The following is a 10,185-nucleotide window of genomic DNA, read 5'->3' on the forward strand; positions in this document are numbered from 1 at the left end:
CCCCCGCCCGCTCGCGGAGCGCGGCCCGGGGCGCTGGCGGCGCGGGGGCGCGGGGGCTCGGGGGCTCTGGCCCCGCGCCGGGCACGGTGGGCGCGGGAGCTGGGAGGTGGCTCGGGAGGACCGAGCCCGCCCTTTGTCCTCGGCGGCCAGGGGCTCCGGTCCGAGTCCCGGCAGCCCGGCCCTGGGCGTCCCGCTCGAGGGGTGGAAGGTGCCCCGGAATCCAGAAGGGGCGAGAGAAAGTCAGCCCCCGGGGGAGACCCTGCCGGGGCCCGGGAACCCCCGCCCGTTGGGCCACGCGGGGGCCCGGGGCAGCCGAATGAGGGCAGGCCGTGGGGGAAAGGCCCAGGAGCGGAGACTCGGGGCAGATGCGGAAGGAGCAACTGGCTCATCACCGAGAAGCTTAGGGGCGGCGTTGGCTTTCAGTGAGAAAGGGGGTGACGGAGAGACACGTGTTAAGCACGCTGTCGTCGGAAGCGACATTAGCCGAAGGCAACAGCATCTCCTGGTTGGCAAGGCACCCCGGGGCCGGTTGCCCGGGGTGGAGAGGAGACTTTCCCAACTGAGGCAACGCGCTGCAGGTTCTGAAACTCCCCTTCCCCCGGTTTACTTGAAGCCTCGGTACCGCCCGGGACGGGAGGCCCCGCTCTGCGCGGCTGTCCATTGCCCGTTTGACGGTCAGCATCGCTGCGAAGTGCTTCCTCCCATCTGTCCGTTGCTCTGACTTCTGAACTTTACACCGCAAAGCGACTCTAACTTCCTTATGTGAGTTCTTCACATACTTTGAAAGTATCTGTCGTGTTCTCCCTACGCTCTATTCCTCTCCCTAACCCTTTTTAAAGACAGCTCCAAGTTCCCTCATCCACCATGATCTAGTTCTCCATGTTCTTCAGACAGTATACGCCCCAGAACGTGACAAAGTACTGAAAGGGTTCCAGCAAGCCTGCCGAAAGGGTCTTCCTTGTCCAGACATCATACATTTGCTGATGCCGCCTTGGATGGAGTTTATTTTCTGGCAGCTAAATCAGCGTTGACTCACACTACGTTAAAAATCAGCTGAATTCCTCAAAAATGTTTCACCTGTACTACTGTTTAGTCACGTCCACGTTACCCTACATCTGTGTAGTTGGTTTACTCCGCCCAAGCTTTGAGCTTCGTTGTTTCTCTTGGTCAGGTGCTGTCCTCCCAGAGCGAGTCCATCATCACAGCTTGTTGAGGTGTTCGAGGATGCTGGCGCTCTCAGGGTAGCAGTGTTCCCGCTGTCTTCCTGCTATCTGCCTGTTTGATTAATTTGCCGTATTTGTCTTCAGAGACCGATAAAGCCCTGCAAAGGGAAGAGCTAAGGACAGATTTGGGTGGGATTCAAGTAGACGCTGGAGCTTCCTTTTAACCATTCCCTATTCCAGTAGTTCTCAACTTTGATTGCGCCTGGAATACCAAAAGGAGACTTCACAAACACGCATGCCTGAGTGCACCGTAAGAGATTCTGCTTGATTGGCCTGGGGTTAGATGTGAGCTTCAGGATCCTGATAGGCAACCAAGCTGAGAATCTCAGGTGTTTCCACCACTCCTGGAGCCTAGCATAGGGTGAGGACTGTGAAATCAGCAGAATCAGAATGTGTCATATTGAGTATATTATTTGTTTTCTTTGAAATACAGCAGTAAGCACGTACAGACTTTATTTTTTTTCCTCTCAAAAATGTTATCTTCCTACTACAGTTATTAATTTAAGTAAAGGAAATCCTGCAAAAAGTATACCTGAGTGGGGAAAAAGAAAAAATCCCAGAAAACAGTCCTGCATTAGTTGTTTCAGGGCTTGTTTCTTTGTTTGTATGTTTTGGTGTTGCCTGCTTACCCCCTAGAAAATGTTTCCTACCACCAGCACACTCTGATGCATAAGAAGGGCCTTTTTCCTGGTTGTGAGTCCAGCACTAGCTTCATACAGGACCTATTTAATAACTGGGCTTCTAAAACGATGATTTTTCAAAGAGTGTTCCTCAGCGGAAGGAAATTGAGGAAGGGGACTTAGGGAGCGGGGCTTCTCTTGTCCTCTCCCCAGACCGCAGCCAGAGTGACACCTCTTGTCTGTCTTATGTATTGGGTTTCTGGTTTGTTTGAAGGCACATAATGATAATACTGTATTCGTTCTGTGTTCTCCAGTATCCATTCGGACCATCTTCTTTAGTTCATTTATTTCTGATTTCAGTTATTCTGCCCTCTTGCTTCTTTAATTTTACTTTGTTGCTGTATTTCAAACTTCTTTAGTTGAATTCTTAGACTGGTTTTCTTTTGTCTTTCTATTTTCTGATAAACATACTTTAAAAATATGCTTCCATCTAAATTCTGCTTTACCTGTATATTTGCCACTTTTGGCCTGTTGTGCTTTCTTTGCTGAACAGTTGTAAATTTATCTTAATTTCCTTATGATTTTTTTCTTTACCTGAAAAGTTATTTTCTTTTCTTTATCTAGTTTACAGACTGATGGAATTTTTGTTATTAATTTTTAATTTTATTATATTTAGCTGTATTATAGATTATGTTGATTTTAGAAATGCATTGAGGCTTTCTTTGTGACTTTGTACATGGTCAGTTACTGGAACTCATTCTGTGTGTGCTCTCTTTGTTGGATATTGAGTTTGAGCTTATTAATTATAGTATTCAAATCTTGTTTGGAAGTGACTTGTTAAAATCTCCAGTTATAATTATTGACTTTATTTTCTGGTTCTAACTCTAATTCTTTCAGTTATTTCTTTATATAATTTGATGCTATATTGCTAAGCCCGGGAGGTTCATGATGACTGTATCTTTTTGATAAAATTTTCCTTTTACTAGCGTATAATGTCCATTTTTGTAACTTCTGATGATTTTATTTGAAATTCTACTTTCTCTAATATTAAAATCTTAGTCTTTGAGAATTGAGACCATCTGTCATCATGACTTAGATAAAATGATGCAAACTTAATGTCAATGTGATTTAGTTGTTCCTTCTAGGAAGCTTTAGCCTGGGAAACATAAGATTGTGAACTAATAATTAAGTCCACTGTTTGCTTCAGGAAATGCCCACAAATCTGTATATTGAAGATAGTAATCTCACTGTGACAGACAACCTGCTTGTCAATGACATTTTGTTCATCAAGACCCTCACTCCCCTGTGTCAGCCAGTCCTAAGCTACTACATCATGAACTTTGCCCAGTCCTACACAGTTCTCCACTTTTGCAGACCCACTTTAACCTACTCAAGTCTAGACCCCAGAGTCCTACCATTATTCTACTTCTAACTTAACTCTCTTGAAACACTGCTTAGACTGTCAAAACGGTATTCTCCCGTACTGCAGTAAGTTATACTAAATGTGACTTTTGTTTGTTCAAAGGTTTGCTGGTGATATTTTGGGGAGTTCAACAACCTGGACATCCTACCAAGATCCTATTGACACTTCCCTTGCTGCGGAAGCCTAAGACCTTCAATTCAGAAACATGGGAAACCACTGAGGCCTACAGTGAGGGGGTAAGTCTCACAGTGGATCTCAGTTCCAATTTCTGTTCGTCAGGCTACCAAATGCTAAGTGTATTGTGTCCCCTAAGAATCCCTTTCAGGAATGCTTTGATTCTTTGATCAGGTTTGAAAACAGTGTATCCTTGGTCGAAAGCTGCCTCATTACTACAACGTTGCTTTTTGTCACTACTCTTCATTATTTTCTGTTGGTAGTTGATAGCAGGAAGTTTATGTCCAAACCTTCCAAGAGCTTAGGTTTGTCAGGTTTGCCTTTGGAGATTGCCTAGCCACTAGGTTGGAGAGCCCAGGACATCAGGTGAACAAACCACTGATTGGACCGACTGTTGCCAGACTGTCATGGGTTTGTCTCAGACTAAACCCAAGTTCCTGTCTCCTACAGGCCAGGTTCCTGCCCCGTACATATAGGTACATTCTAATACATGTGAGCCTCTTTCTAAGTGGCATAATTTTCCCAACAATTATATAGCATTTCAGTGGCCATTTGGGGAAACTTTTCATGAGAACAGAATGGTTCCTTTGAGCAGTGCCTTAGAATGGACATGGAGTAGATCTCCAAACATTCAGTGACCTGTATTTTTTTTTTAATGTTTAAGGAAGCTTGCAAGAGAAATTCAGATTCCACAGTTGCCTCTCTAACTATTCTGTGGAAGAGACAAATGAAAAATGCAAAAGGCTATCTCTCTTTTAGATCCACCCAAATCATAACTTGAATCTATTATAAAAACTTCCATTTTACTACCCCTCTTCTTCTATCCCGTAGCCCTCTCTTATCCCTTTTGCCCCTGCACTCTTTCAGACTAGCTTCCCTTTCCTTCTGGCCAGCCAGAAACTCTAAAAGCTGAATTGGCTCTGAAAGTTAACCAGATCAGAACAAGCCCCTTATGGTGGAATTTAAGCTCTGGTCATGGTCTGACCTGAAAGTGGTAAGCTGAATTCTCTGAAAGTTAACCAGATCAGAACAAGCCCCTTATGGTGGAATTTAAGCTCTGGTCATGGTCTGACCTGAAAGTGGTTTTCAAAGACTTTCCAAAGCATAGCCAGATCGGCAGAAATTTAGAGAGCAATTTGCAATAGTTCTAGGAACATGTAATTCCAGGCTCCCAGATCTACATCAATTCATTTATATGTTATTAGGAACCACATGTGCAATAAAACTGAATGGAAAAGGCACTGTGAATACCCTGAGTGTGACTTTAGAATCCTCAAATTCCATAATAAAACCAGAGGAATTTAGAAAACTATAAATTATTAGACAATGTTTTTGGAGGACATGCTCCAAAACAAGCAAACAAAAAGATGAATACATTGGAGACTTTCAGGATAGACTCTTTAACACATTTAGAAAACATTCAGGTGTAGATCTTGGAGATAATGTGACCACAGCTCTTTCCCCATTTTCTCTGAGTGGCCTTAAGTCAGAAATAGGGGATTTAATAGACGAGTGAAAGCTGGAATGGAAAATAGTCCTATTGCCAGACCTCCAAAACTTTGATGAGCAAAACAAAAGGGGAAAAAAAGGGAAATCAATGGAAGCTACTCCATTGTAGTACCAAGCGCTCAAATTTCCCATTTACCCTTCAAATCCCAAAGACTAACTGAAGAATGTTCTTTGCGACACAACCTGTTTTGGAGGATGAAAAGAGTTATCAAGAAACATCACATGAGGATAATCTCTGTCACCTTCAGAGTGACTGCTTGGTGTCACCAGAAGCCTTCAACTGAAATGTTGCAAGAGTTTTATGCCAAACCCCAAGGAGAACACATTGATCACTGTACTTTCTCAGTGTCGTTGAGAAAATTGCATTAAGGTTGCTGAAGCTATCGCTGTTTGCATGTCTCACCTGCACCAGATTAACCCCGGGAAAACTGTAAAGATGGGACATGGATGAGAACTCAAGTCTCAGGATACCTTTGAACACCTACAGATGGGTTCTACAATTACACCTTGTTATGGAGTTTGAATGTCCTACTCAATATGTGCTAATTTTCAAGATGGAACAAAACTTTTTTTTGCTGGAAAGGTATGGTTCAGACGGTAGCAAAAAAGTTAACTTGACTTTGTGTTTCCAAAATGGAGAATTCCAACCTGTCTCTCCACCATTAGAGGCACTCATTTTACTGGGATACTTACTGGAGAACTTTGCAAATCCTTGCTGTTTACCCAGAAATCGTATTGTCCCTATCACTTCCAATCCTCATGAAAAGCAGAGAAAGTCAGTGGTATTTTTGAGCTCAAATGGGTACTCATTGACTCGCGTCATAAAAACACATCACAGGTCTTCCTTTAAGGCTGTGTATTTCTCCCCCCACTTTGGGGGTCTACCTTGCAGATGTGGCAAAACACTGTAAGGGATTTCTGCAAGCAATAAAACCAGTCTTATCACCAGGAAGTATGAGTTGCATTTCCTTCACATTCTCCCAAGTGGCCTCTACATGCCCTAAAAAACAGAGACTTTGTCATCTGGAAAAGACACCATTAAAAAAAAAAAAAAAAAAAAAAGGCCTAGGGCCCACAATGGAAAGGAACTATAGGGTAATTTTGACCACTAGAACGCAGTTGAACTCCAGAAAGTGAAAACCTATATTCATGTGCCCTAGCTAAAAAAGACACAGGGTTTAACCCACCGACAACAGAATTGACATCCCTTTAGGACACTTAAAATTAGAGATTCTTAAGAATTTTTTACAGGCAGATGGTCTTCAGATGGAAAGAGCTTGCACCACAGGGCTTTGTGTCAAGGTGGTGGTTGTAGGACATGACCAGCTTCCACTCCAGACCTACAGAACTAGATTTAGATGACTGTGGCTGTGCTTGCATCTGCATGCTTTTTTTTTTTTTTAAGCTGTTTTTCCTTAGCTATTTTCTTACATGATTGTAGCCTTGAGGTTCTGGGTAGTTAACCAACCATTGTTATTTCTTAACCAGCGAAAAGTCAAGGTCTCTAACTTTAATATTATTTCCTCTCTCTGTAGTCATTTCTTGCTATAACTCACATATTGGGAGAAATGTGTGCATGTTTTGTCCAAAACAAACAAAAAACAAACAAACAATAAAGTTCTCTGTTTTGCACACATTTCCCTGTGAGGGCCAACCAGCTAGTGGCAATCCTTTGTTAGGAAGTATTTGGTTTTATCCATAATTGGACTCAAACACAAATTGGCTCTTTTTGTGGAAGAGAACACAACAGAACAGGTTAACAAAAATTAAAAACTCCTTAGAAACAGAGTTTCTGCAACCACTGAAACCATACTCAAGGACCATTTCTCAGAGATAACGTCTATAAACAAACTTTCATGGAGGAAAGACTCAGAAAGGGAACAAGGAACAGATGGTTTGTATTTAAGACCTGTCTCACATTTACAGATCTTACAAAGAAGGCTTACTATGGCGGTAACTTGATTGCCTATCAGATTTACCCTGAGTGACCCTTGGTGAACCTCTCTTCTCCACATGGGGCTTGTGCGAATAGTATATTAGTTCATATATATAAACAATTTAAAATAATACTTGGCATTTAACAGTCCCTCAATAAACTTTGGATAGAGCATGAATAACAGTTACAAATTCATATATAATTGTAAGTTATTAATGTCATGTCTGATATATTTATCTTGATTTCTTTCTTATTTTTTTTCACCCTTGTATTTAAATGACTATTCAAATAGATATAAAATTCTAACATGGACTATCTTTTCTTAAGCACCTTGCAAATGCTATCCTGTGGTATTCCTCCATCAAATAATGCTACCAAGAAATCTGAGAAAAATAATCATTTATAGCCATTTAGTGACTACTAATGTATTTTTACGGGTTTCACATATTCTAATGTATTTAGTACTTCCAACAATCTTATGACATAGAAATTATTATTATCTTTATTATATAAATGAGGAAACTGAGCTATGGGGAAGTTAGATATCTTGTTTAATTTTAGAGCTAGAGCTAGTGTTTGCCTGATTCAAAGTACTCTGGATGCAGCATCTAGGAGATCAAGCACTGCCCCCTACTGCCTCCTAAAGAATGTTGATATGATGCTTTTCCTGGTTTCATGATCTACCATTTCTTTTTGGGAACTTTTAGAATGCTTCCTTTGTCTTTGATATTAAGTTTTATTGTAGTATGTCCAGAGTGATTTATTTATCACCTCTGGCACACTTTGGGATCTTTCAGTCTGAGTTTATGATTGTTTATGGGTGTTTGTGTGTGATATATCTTTGAAATTATGGATCGCATGTCTTCAAATAACTTATGCAAACTGTTAGATTTTCCCCTTATATTTTTCTAGGATTTATTGTATACAGATACTGACATTTAACCTTTATTTTCATGTCTGTTGGCTTTTCTTGTGTTTATTCCATCTATTCATCCTTTCCTCAAGCATTCTAGAATTTTTCATCTGATTTTGAACTTACCTTCCATGGTTTGTGTCAATGATTCTTCTCTTTCTATGTATATATAGATATGTAACTTTCCTGCCATAATATACCTGTTTTATAAAACACTTTTTTGACACTTTCCTGTGATTATTAAAGGATTATTGAAATTCCACCACTCCCCAATTGTGATTGTACATCCTACCCTCACACTCAAGAAAGAATAGTGGAAAACCAGTTCATGAGTGTTATGAGAGTGAAAATTTTGAGTGACTTTTTAAAAGCATATAATTTACAAACATGAGTCGTATAATCATTATAATTAACAAACTACTTGTGGCCCATCTCATAACTGATTGGAAAAATTGGTGGTCATGCTACTGTTTTTCAGTGTCCGTGTGCTTATAGAATTGGTTCCAAACTGCCTCCTATGGGATGCAGTTTCTTTCACAATATTATCACAGCCCCGCTTTTCTAGCTTAGTTTCCCATTACTTTCCTTTTATGTGTCCTGTTTGCCAGCGCTGCTTGAAGAATTCTCTTTCTCCAATCACACCAGATAAACTATCTCACGTCTGGGAATTTTTTAACTATTTCCATAGGAGGAATGATTCTTTCCAGTTTTTTTGTTTGTTTGTTTGTTTTGCCTTACACGGGCCTCTCACTGTTGTGGCCACTCCCATTGTGGAGCACAGGCCCCGGACACGCAGGCTCAGCGGCCATGGCTCACGGGCCCAGCCACTCCGCGGCACGTGGGATCTTCCCAGACCGGGGCATGAACCTGTGTCCCCTGCATCGGCAGGCGGACTCTCAACCACTGCGCCACCAGGGAAGCCCCACATTGAAAGTTTTTGGCAGTAGTGCATCAAGCAAATCTATTGGTTCTATTTTACCAACTTCCATTTACTCACTTCATGTCTCTGTTTCACATTTTGGTAATTCTTGCAATATTTCGAACTTCACCAGCAAAAAGATTACAATTTGCTAAAGGCAAAGGTAAAGCCCTTCTATTTTATCCTGAATGTTTGTCCATGAAATTCCATATTCCTTGAAAACACAATTTTAATGCATACATAATATTTAATTAGAGATGAAGGTGGCAAAATTTGACCTCAGTTCCCCCTCTGGCTACCCCTGAACTCTCTCTTCTCTTTCCTCCACACATTTTCCAGAACATTTTCTACACTCACTGTCTCTATCTCCTTGTTTCCCTTTGTCTTTTCAACCTACTGAAATAAGCCTTATGCTTCCAACATTACACCATGTGTCCAGGGAAGCCCTCAGATTCTTTCCAGTTTTGAGGTTCATTGAAATACTTTTCTTTAAGGTCATGGTCAAATATTTCTTTCTAATCCATCAGAGTGAATTCTTTTCTCCTCTTGTCACTAGAGCACTCTAATATAAATCTTCATCTTTGGTGTGTATTCCACGATCTACATGTACGTTTCTCTCCTTGGATGCTTCCTTCTTAAAGGTATTTCTCAATGATGGGCGTAGTGCCTGGAAAATTATAAACATTTAGTAAAAGCTTGAACGGTGAGTGAGTCTCTTGTTTCTCTGAGTGACCAAACCGCCATTGCTGCTTCTTTTTCGGCTCTTTCTTCTTTCCTTCTTCCCGTCCTCCCTCTCCATCCCTTTCTCTAAATCACAGTCTGATAAAATTATATTTGCCTCTGCCTTAGCCCTTGCGTTTAACTGTAACCAGCTTGAATGTAGGGACTGGATCTCACTCATCATGGTCTTCCTTGTAACGTTAGCCTAGTGGTTTGTTGAATGTAATTAAAAGTGAGCAAGGAATTTGAAACAAAAACTTATTTATTTATTTATCCATCTATCCATTGATTGATTGATTGATTCATTTATCATTTTAACAGCTTTCTTCTGAGATATAAGTGACATACCATAAACTGAACATATCTAAACTGTGGAATTTGATACATCTTGACATATGCACACACCCATGAAATAATCACCACGATCAAGATTGTGGACCTATTCATCACCTTCAAAGGTTTCTGTGTGTCACTGCTTTCTGCTTTCTCATCTCCAGGCAACCATTGATCTGTTTTCTATCAGATAGATAAGTGTGCGTTTTCTAGAATTGCATGTAAATGAAACCATACAGTATGTACTCTTTTGGGTCTGACCTCTTCTTTTCAGCATGATCATTTTGAGATTCATCCATGTTGCTGAGGACGTGTAAAGTTCATTCCTTTTATTGCTGATCAGTATTCCATACTATGGACAGAGATACCATATTGTGTTTATCCATTCACCTGTTGATAAACATTTGCATTCCTG

The sequence above is a fragment of the Lipotes vexillifer genome, unplaced genomic scaffold (genome assembly GCF_000442215.2).
Source record: "Lipotes vexillifer unplaced genomic scaffold, Lipotes_vexillifer_v1.1 scaffold1091, whole genome shotgun sequence".
In the NCBI taxonomy this organism is placed as follows: Eukaryota; Metazoa; Chordata; class Mammalia; order Artiodactyla; family Lipotidae; genus Lipotes; species Lipotes vexillifer.